At 38.6% G+C, this 10,748-nt stretch overlaps 1 pseudogene; it reads left to right on the top strand.

The window, feature by feature from the left end:
• The first annotated feature begins 10,399 nt into the window (after window positions 1-10,399).
• Window positions 10,400-10,748, top strand: LOC129075437 (mitochondrial import inner membrane translocase subunit TIM14-like; annotated as a pseudogene).

The raw sequence follows: 10,748 nt of genomic DNA, 5'->3' as shown, positions 1-10,748 counted from the left end.
ATGAAGGGAGGGGGAAGAAAGGGGAAGTGCGGAGCTCCTTGCTGGGGTTGCTAGTGAAAGGGAACATGCACTTTGAACTTTGCCTCTGATCCTTTCCCCAAACATGGGTATCCAGGAAGAAAATAGGGAGGGAAACCAGCCTGAGGGAAGGCTTTATGTCTGTGTCTAGTCAAGATTTTAGCACTGACTCATTGGGTTACTTCTTCCTACTGTGTGTGTGTGTTTGTGTGTGTGTGTGTGTGTGTGTGTGTGTGTGTGTGTGTGTGTGATGTGTATATAAAACCATTTATTTCTGTCAACTTAAGGACTTCTCTGCAAACGTGAAACACTTCAGGAGATATATTGGCCTTTAGGGGAGGGAGAAGGGTTGCTCGACCCAGCTATGAATGAAATTTTTGCCTTGAGTTATGTTGGCCTTGGAAAGAGGGCAGAGTTTATCTGTTTCTGATGAAAGCTTTTTAAAAAGAGAACTCTAGAGGAATGTGGTAACTGTGTGTTGAGTTTCCCACCTGGTTTTGCAGATGGGGTTTTCAGAATGGTTGTTACCACTGTAACACACTGAGAGATAAACAAGACACTGGGACAAAAAGCCAGTTTGTCTGAAGCAACTCAGAAGTGATCTACAATAAATAGAAAGAATGGTCACTCATTTCATAGAGTATTTTTCTCTTTTCTTTCAGCTGAAACAGACAAGTAAACTATGAAAAAATCATATTGGTTTCAGTGAGAGAAAGACCTACTGCTGTTCGTTACAGAGCTGAAGAACTGGAATTAAATTAAACATTCAGGATGCATCTTGTATTCTCAGTAGTTATGTTCCCCAGTCATTTAAAATTCAATGACATATGTTTAATATTCTTGAATTATATTTCTTGGTAATTTGGTTATCTTTATTAACTTAAATCCGGTTTTATCAAAAAGGGGAAGGAAAATTATAATATATATAAACACTTTAAGTTTGCAAACATGCATGACACATTTTGTGATGATGGGGATGTAGGTTAACCTTGTGAACACCAAGTTGAATGCGCATTATATAACCAGATATTTCAATAAACACATACATACACTTAAAAAAATTGAAGTATGATTTACATAACATAATAAATGAAATTAACCACTTTAAAGTGAACAAGTAGGTGGTATTTAGTAGATTTACAGTATGCAACCACCACTGCTACCAAGTTACAAAACAGTTCATCAAGTGTGGTGATGATGGTTCCAAAATAATATGAATGCATTTAATACCACTGAACTGTACATTCAAAAATGGTTAAGATAGCAAATTAAAAAAAAACTTATTACTAAATTAAATTCTGATCCAATCATACTAAAGCACCTACTAAAACCAAAACAACCCAAAATAAAACCCTGTACCCAGTAAATCATTACTTCCCATTCTTCCCAACTTTCAGACCCTGGCAGAACTTTTTTTATTAGTGCTTGTATTTCATATAACAAGTATTTTCCTCGACAGCAAAATTTCTGTATGTTGCTATTTCCTTAAAATCTATTTCATCACATTCTGTTCCATACATATAGCTACAGAGAGGGGATAAACAACATAATCTGCTTATTTCTACTTGTTCTAGAAGTCAATTGGTTTCCTGTTTGATATTTGCAACATAGGTCTTTTTAATGAGAGGGTGGATACCTGAGCAATACTTGCAAACAGATTTTTAGCCATTGTGGGAGGAACATGAGATCAAGGCAACAGTTAAACTTGCTGTCATCAATAGAAAGTGGACCAGAGTGGCATTTTCTCTTTTTAAATGTAATTTATCAAGTTTAACAAAGCAATCGTTATCATCAACCTTTTAGGAAAAGAGCACCAAGATGAGTTTTTGCAAACCGTTTGTTTATGGGCATCAGAACTGCCCTGAATTCACAATTATGGAAAACAGTGAATAGCTTAGAATTGTCAGAGTCCCTTCTCCTTGATCTTGTGTGTTGATGCATTCATTTTTTTACAGGGGTTCACCACAAAGGCAAAAGGAAATATGATTGTGGCAAAAGAATTTTAATCAAAAGAGAAGCTACCATTAATGTAACTAGGAGCACAGTGCCTGAAGCCATTGGAGAAACTCTTTCTATGAAATGGTACTGAGAGATCAGAGTTGTGAGCTCAGATAAATTTTTAACACTACCTTGGATTAATGTGAATTAAATAAGTAAAGAATGTATTGGTGGACAAAATCATGGGTGGTCATTTCTATAGTTCAATAGTTTGCTTCGTTCTATTTGGAGAATAGCTGATTTTGACCTGCACTATAAACTATAAGGGGTATACTTTACATTTAAACTTTTCCCCCCTCATCTTTATCTATATTTAAATCATGTTTATTCATACAATTGTCTCAATTTTTCCCCCTTTGCCCTCCTCCACCCATCCCACCCAGCTCCCCACTCCCACGGTCAATTCCCACTCTGTTGTTCATGTCCATGGATATTTCATACATGTTCTTTGTCTGTTCCCTTCTCCTCCTTTCCACCATTGTCCTCCTTCTCCATCCTCTCTGGTCACTTTCAGTCTCCTCATATTTCCATGCCTTCACTTATTTTGTTTGTTAGTTTATTTTGTTGAATATATTCTACTTATAGGAGAGATCATATGGTGTTTGTCTTGCATTGACTGGCTCATTTCACTTAGCATAATATTCCCCAGTTCCATCCATGTTGTCACAAAGTGTAGGAGTTCCTTCTTGCTTTCCTTTTTTTTACATGCAGATTGATTTTATTTTTCTAAATGTCAAAATCCATTATAAAATATTAAAAAATTTGTTATAAAGTCTCAGCAATTAAAACAACATGACATCAACACAGAAATAATCAAGTTGATCAATGAAATAAATTGAGCATTCTAGAAACAAATGTATATATCTGTCTAACAATGTAATATACGATTAAATTGGTATTTCAAATCAGTGGGGAAAATAAGGTTTATTCAACAAACAAGGTGCATGGACCACTATTACTTGAAATATAATAAATATAGGGCCCTATTTCACACATTATACAAAAAAATATTCAGGTGAGTTTAAAATCGATATGTAAAATATAAGGAGTTTTAGAAGAAAATACAAATTAATATTTTTTTACCCTGAAGTAAAATATTCAAACTCAGAAGCTATAAAGTAAAATATTGACAGTATGACTATATAAAACATTGAAGGCTATACAATAATATACATTAAAAAAGTTAAAGGACAAGTAATAGAATAGGAAAATATTTCCATCACATCTGAAAAAGAGTTAATAGTTTATTTTTTTACAGAAAAAATTCTACAAACATTTAATCAAAAAATGGATAAAGAATACCAAAAAGTCATTTAAAGCTTTTTAAAAAAAATAGAAATAGGCAACAAGTATACACAAACAGGTTTAGTTTCAACAAATAATCAAGAAACAAAGTAACACATCATTGTCACAATCAGATTAATAAATATTAAAAATATTGGTAATATCAAGTATTGGTTATGGTGAAAGGAACTGGGTATTAATAGACTCTGTTTCTTCGTCTTCTTAAAGCAGTCCCTTTAGCATATTTTGCAGTGCTGGTTTGGTGGAGGTGTATTCTTCTAGCCTTCTTTAGTCTGGGAAAATCCTTATTTCACCTTCCATTTTAATTGAGAGCCCTGCTGGGTAGAGCAGTCTTGGTTGCAGTCTTTTGCTTTTCATTCCTTGGAATATTTCTTGCAATTCCCTTCTGGCTTGTAGTGCTTCTGTTGAGAAGTCAGCTGTTGCTAGATGTACCAGGGCTCCCTTATATGTTACTACCTTTTTCTCCCTTGCTGCCTTTAGGATTCTGTTTGTTTTTGATATTTGCCATTTTAATGATGATGTGTCTTGGACTGGGCCTCCTTGGGTTCTTCTTGAATGGGACTCTCTGTGCTTCCTGGGCTTGTGTGAATTTTTCCCTCTTCCAATTAGGGAAATTGTCCATCATTACTTTTTGAAACAGTTTCTCTATCCCTTGCTCCTCTTCTTCTGGTATTCCTATTATATGGATATTGTTATATATCAGTTTGCCTGCATTTCCCTCAATCTCTCTTCATTCTTCCTGAGTCTTTTCTCATTTTCTTGCTCATTCTGGACCTTTTTTCTACCATATCTTCTAGCTCGCTGATTCTATCCTTTGCTTTATCCAGCCTGCTTTTGATTACTTCTACTGTGTACTTCAATTCAGAAAATGTATTCTTCATTTCCTGTTGTCTCTTATTGATAGTATACATGTCCTTTTTCATACTGATATAGTTTGCAGTAAGTTCCTGGTATTTTCCCTGTAGTTTTTGGTAATTCTCTCTGAGCTCACTGAACTCATTGAGCTTCCTTAGAACCAGTGTTTTGAATTCAATATCTGATAGTTTACTTGCCTCTGTTTCATTTAGTTCTCTTTGTGGGGATTCCTCCTTCCCTTCGACTGGTGGGTGTTTCTTTGTCTTCCCACTATTTGTGAGACTCTCTTTTGTTTCTGCTTCTTAAATTGATCTGTTTTGACTTCTTGACTTTGTGGTGTGAACTTCTACGGTAGGAGACCACTGTTTTTTCTTTCTGGATCTGTCTCTGATGATGTCAGATGTTGCCCTTGCCTGACCTTGGGTAGTCTGTTCGAGACTTCTAGGAATCTACTGTCTGTGTCCCTCTCCCTCAGTTGTTCATCTAGACTGTCTGCACTCAGCAGTCAGGCTTAGACACCACAGGGTGGGGCAGAGTGTCTCCTGGAGGCAGGGTTATTGTGTCCTGTCATGCCACTGCTGCCCAGGGGAGTGGTCTGCCTGAGCAAGATTGCTGCTGCCATATGTGGGAGGAGCCAGCACTGGATCCCGCCAGCTTCTCTCTGTGTTCTCTCCCCAAAGCCTCCATCTGCAGTGTCTCTTTAAGTGTCCCTAGAGCACTCTGTGCCCCCTTTATCCAGGGATGTACTCTCTGTGGCTGCCACTGTGTGCACAGCAGTCAGGTTTTAGCACCTGTGCACTAGGGCCGAGCCCCTCCTGGGGCAGGCTATTGTGTCCTCTCATGCTGTCCCCACTCAGGGTAGTGGTCTGCCAAAGTAAGATGGATGCTGCTGCATGGGGGTTGAGTCAGCACAAGGATCCCGCCGGCTTCTCTCTCGGTTCTCTCCCCAAAGCCTCCTTCCACAGTCTCTCCTCTGGCATCTCTAGCCCCTGTCTGCTGACACGTTTGCTGGAGACGAAGTGATTTCTCCACAATTTAGCTGTAATTCCACATTGGTCCTAGGAGGAGGTAAGTGTGACTTCCATTCACTTCTCCTCCATTTTGATTTTCCCTACACTTAATCTTTGATCTAGTCCATTTTGAAGGAAAAATAAAAAATGGTAGCTAGAACTTTTCCATTCCATTTGATACATTCTTCCAATGCAACTTTTTTTGCCTTAAACATTCTTTGTACTGCAGGGTTTTTCAATCTTATCACTATAGACAGTTTGGACTACATAGTTCTTTGTTGTAGAAAGCTATCTTGTACATTCTGTGATCTTTAGCAGCATCCTTGGCCTCTACCCAATAAATTCCAGTAGCATCACCTCTTCATGGCTCCTGTATCATGAGTTGTAAAGAAATATATCTCCGGGAATTTCCTAATGTCCCCTTGGGGCCAAATAACCCATGATTGAAAGCTACTAAAGTTTTATGTTTGATTTTGAGACAATTTATTATCTTTTTGATTAGAATTCTTTAAAACTTATAATGTTGTATTCAGCAAGGACTTTGGAGATTCATTGTTCATCAAATACAGAGGCTGCTGAGAGCATAGACTTGCGTTTAAATCCTATATACTAGTTCTGTTATCATAGGAAATAATTTAATCTTTTAAGTCTCAGTTTTCTCTTCTGTAGATTTATCCTCAAAAGATCCATGCAAGGATGAAATAAGATCATGAGCTTATTACAGTGCCTGGCAAATAGTAGGCAAGTAACAAGTGTGAGCTACGATTAGTTACTGCATGCCTATTGTGCACCAAGCAATGTGTTAATATCTCATCTTCATTGCAGGACTCTTGTGCCACAGCTGGGAGAGACAGGTGTGGTAACAGTATAACCTTCCTTATTAAAACAATCACCTGTAAATTGTGACATTTCTCCTAAGAAGTGTCTTTAGGCTGTAGCTGGGCCCTGAGTTCTTTTTTCTGCTTCACTCTCCTGGTGGGTACCTCCTTTGGATTCCCTGTGCCACTTTCATGCTTCCCCTTCCTAGTCTCCTGATTTAGGCCCAGTTAGGTACAAAAACCCATTTCTGCGTTTGCCCTTCAAGCAGCTTGGAGAACTGACTTTTTCAAATGGAACTTTACTAGTCACTAAGGTGGACTCAAAAGAAAACAAGTATAGACTCTGCTGGTGTGGCTCCGTGGACTGAGCACTGGCCTGTGATGCAAAGTGCTGCTGGTTTGATTCCCAGTCTAAGACATATACCTGAGTTGCAGGCCAGATCCCCAGTAGGGGGTGTGCGAGAGACAACCACACATTGACGTTTCTCTCCCTCTGTTTCTCCCACCCTCTCCCTCTTTTTAAAAATAAATAAATAAAGCTTTTTTAAAAAGAAAACAATTATAGAATAAACAATCAACATAAAAATATATTTATAAAACAGAGGTTTCCGATCCATTAATAGCAGTAAAAGTTTCAAGGAGACTTACAAGGTCCCAATTCCCCTTCTAATTACATTCTAATGTAGTCTTTAAGAAAGGTATGTTTTTATTCACTCATTTAACAAATTTTGGTGCCATGAAGGCAATAAAACCAGTTACTATAATAGACTTGACTGGTTTGCAGTGGGAGTGGTCAGGCAGAGATGCTTTTTTAAGTAGATGGTAGCTGTGCTGAAGTTTTTTAAAGTATGTTTTATTAATTATGCTATTACAGTTGTCCCAATTTTCCCCCTTTGACCCTTTTGCCCAGTACCCTTCTTCTTTCTAGCAATCCCCTCCCCCTTTATTGCATGTCTATGGGTCGAGTGTGTAAGTTCTTTGGCTTCTCCATTTACTATGTTATTCTTAACATCCCCCTGTCTATTTTGTTGCTACCAATTATGCATCTTAATCCCTACACTATTTCCCCATCCTCCCCCCTCCTAGCTGATAAGCCTCCAAATGTTCTCTATATGTATGATTCTGTTCCTGCTCAAGTTGTTTGCTTAGTTTTTATTTTTATATTCAGTTGTTGATAGTTGTGAATGTGTTGTCTTTTTAATGTTCATGGTTTTGATCTTCTTTTTCTAAAATAAGCCCCTTTAACATTTCCTGTAATAATGCCTTGGTGGTGATGAAATTTTTTAGCTTTATCTTGTCTGGGAAGCACTTTATCTGCCCTTCTATTCTAAATGATAGATTTGATGGATAGAGTAATCTAGGTTGTAGGTCCTTGCTTTTCATCACTTTGAATACTATTTTTCAGTCCTTTCTTGTCTGCAAGATTTGAGAAATCCACTGATATTTGAGAACTCCTTTGTAGGTAACTCTCTGCTTTTCTCTTGCTGCTTTTAAGATTCTCCCTTTATCTTTAACCTTTGGAATTTTAATTATGATGTGTCTTCGTGTGGTCTTCTTTGGGTCCAACTTGTTTGAGACTCTCTGTTCTTCCTGGATTTGTTTGTCTATCTCCTTCACCAAATTATGGAAGTTTTCTTTCATTATTTTTTCAAATAAGTTTTCAATTTCTTGCTCTTCTTCTCCTTCTGGAATATGTATGATTTGGATGTTGGCACATTTGGAGATGTCCCAGAGACGTCTTATTCTCTCCTTGTTTTTTTTTTTTTTTTTAAATTCTCGTTTCTTCATTCAGTTCTGGTTGATTGTTTAGTTCTTCCTTCTGTTTAAAATTGTTGATTTGAACCCTGGTTTCCTTTAGTTCAATGTTGGTTCCCTGTGGATTTTTCTTTATTTCCCTTAGTGTAGCCTTAATTTCTTCTCTTATGTGTTTGCCACATTCAATGAGTTCTCTGGGCATCCTGATCACCAGTGTTTTGAATTCTGCATCTGATAGGTTAGCTTTCTATTTCACTTAGCTGTTTTTCTGGGGTTTTGTTCTGTTCTTTCATTTGGGCCTTATTTCTTTGTGTCCTCAGTTTGGCAGCCTCCCTGTGTTTGTTTCTCTGTGTTAGGCAGAACTGTTTTTACTCCTTGTCTTAATATTGTGGCCTATGTAGAAAAAGCACCTGCAAATTTTGTGGGGTGGAACCTTAGGTAATTGCCAGGGCACGGCAACCCACTTCACTACTTTGTGGCTGTGTGGGTAGGATTTCAAGAAGGACCATGCCACTGCCTGGCTTCTAGAAGTTCACCTGGTGTTTTCCCCATTTCCAGCCATTTCACCCCCTTCTCGTGTGTGCAATTGGTCCCCTTCCAGCTGTTGCCATGGTGTTTAATCCCAGAGTAGTGGGTTTGTTCATGATCCATGACCATACTGGCCCTTTAAGTGGCAAAACAATATGGCAATTTCTTCCCAACCCCCGCTGGTTTTTATAGCCAGAGGTAATGGGGATCTATGTTCTGGTGCTGGAACCCTGGGCTGTGCAGCCTGGCCTGGGGCTAGCATCACTTGTTCGCATCTGCCCTGTCTGTTCTGCCACAGCTGAGGCTGCTGCCTTTCCAGGGTGTACCACCTCTCTGCCTGTCTCTGAAACTCTGCCCCTCTTACCCACCTGGATAAATGTGTTTTCTTAAATCCTTGATTTTCAAATTTCCATAGAGCTTGATTTTCTGATGTTTCTGGGTACTATTCATTTTGAGATCTGGCTGTAGTTCTTTCTATGATTGCATGAGGAGATGAAGTGTGTCTACCTACACCTCCATCTTGACCAGAATCCTGTGCTGAGGTCTTAAAGAAAAGATGGTGTTAACCTACTGAACACCTGGGATAAGAACATTCCAGGCAGAAAGGACAGCAACTGCAAATGCCTTGAAGCAGGACTGAGTTGGGCACAAAAATAATAATGTTCACTATATTTCAGGCAAACGCACTTAATTTTCTCAATCTGTTTTACAGATGGAGGAATTGAGATACAGAAACTTTAAGTTAGTTGCCCAAACTCACATAGTTACTAGATAGTTGAGCCAGAATTCAAGTCCAGGCAGTCTTACTCCAGAGTCTATGCTATTAACCATTATACTACACTTCCTGGAACATGGAGATCACAGGAGTGAGCATAGGGCGAGAGGAGGTTGGAGAGGCTGATGGGGGCCAATCTATGTGGGAACTTTGTAGGTCTCAGGAAAGAATTTGCTTTTATATTAAGAGCAGTGAGGAACCCCTGAAATATTTTGAGCAGAGAAGGGACATGACCTGGTTTACTTTTTCACAAGATTACCCTGGCTCCTTGTTGAGAATAGACAGTAGGAGTAAAGTTTGGAGTCAGCAAGACCAGCTAGAGGTTATTGTAGTCATTGATATCGAGCATGAGGAGACCTAGACTAGGATGGTGGTGAAGGGAGAAATGGAAGAATTTAATAAATATGTTGGAGGTAGAGTTGAGGGACCTCATGTTGAATGAGATTGAAGGAGGTTTAGTGAAAAAAAGAGGAAAAAATCAAAGATGACTGATATATTTGGACTTGAGTGACTACATGGATAATGGTATTTAGCTTCTTTACTGCTCTTTACCCATGTGGATTCTGGGTGCCGTTTTGCCTTTCTGACTTCTAGGAACTATTTAGCTTATAACTCTTGCTCTTTTGCAGGACAAATGTCAATACTTTCTATTCCCTAGAATGCTCAGAATGCCCCAGGTTTCCCCAACATGATTGCAGTGTTCAGTTGGAGCCAACACCTAGATCATAACTAGTTTGCATGGCAAAAATCAGTAGTTAACACTCTTGAGACAGTTCTCAGTTTATCCCTAAAACATTCTGGTATGACTCCTTCAGGTAATTCCATTTCCCATGTATAGGCAGTGTGGCATAAAGAAAAGAAACTATAGCAGAGAGGATGAGATCATTGGCTCTGGAGTCAGACACATAGTGAGACCTCTGCACCACCACTGATTATCTGTATGACTGTAGGCAAGTTGACTAATATTTCAAAGCTTCAATTTCTTCATTTGTAAAATGGGTATAATATTTTTCATTGTCAAAGAATGTACATAAAATGCTATGCATTATAAATTCCCAGCATATCATGTATCTTGAAATTGATCTTTATTATTATTACTATTATTTTTTACATACTAGTTTTAGTTGTGTCCTGGAAACAATGTAATAAACACACTTCCTCTTCCTCAAGACAGCATTTAGCATATGCAAAAAAATTCCACCCTTCTAGTCCGAACGTTTGGCCCCTGCTCAGTGTGGCTGCCTTGCTCTCTGGTAAAGGAGTGGAGATGACGGACATGGCCTCTAGTTTGGGATGAACCACGTTCTCGGTGGAGGCAGTAGAGCCAAGCGAGAGCCATGGCCAGTACAATGGCAGTTGGACTGACCATTGCTGCTGCAGGATTTGCAGGCCATTATGTTTTGAAAGCTTTGAAGCATATAGAGTCTCAAGTCAAACAAGTTTATCAAGTCTCCCAAAATCTGCCTTCAATGGGGGCTATTACAGAGGTAGGTTTGAACCCAAAATGACAAAATGGGAAGCAGCATTAATACGAGGTGTAAGCCCCACTGCCACTAAAGAAAAAAAATTAGAGATGTTCATCAATGCATTATGCTTTTAAATCATCCAAACAAGGGAGGATCTCCTTATATAGCAGCCAAAATCAATGAAGCTAAAGATTTACTAGAAGGTCAAGCAAAAAAGTGA

The sequence above is a fragment of the Pteronotus mesoamericanus genome, unplaced genomic scaffold, assembly GCF_021234165.1.
Source record: "Pteronotus mesoamericanus isolate MK-2021 breed Mesoamerican mustached bat unplaced genomic scaffold, CSHL_Meso_final contig_55, whole genome shotgun sequence".
NCBI lineage: Eukaryota > Metazoa > Chordata > Mammalia > Chiroptera > Mormoopidae > Pteronotus > Pteronotus mesoamericanus.
The sequence above is the reverse complement of the archived record's forward strand: the minus strand, read 5'-3'. Positions and strand labels throughout refer to the sequence as shown.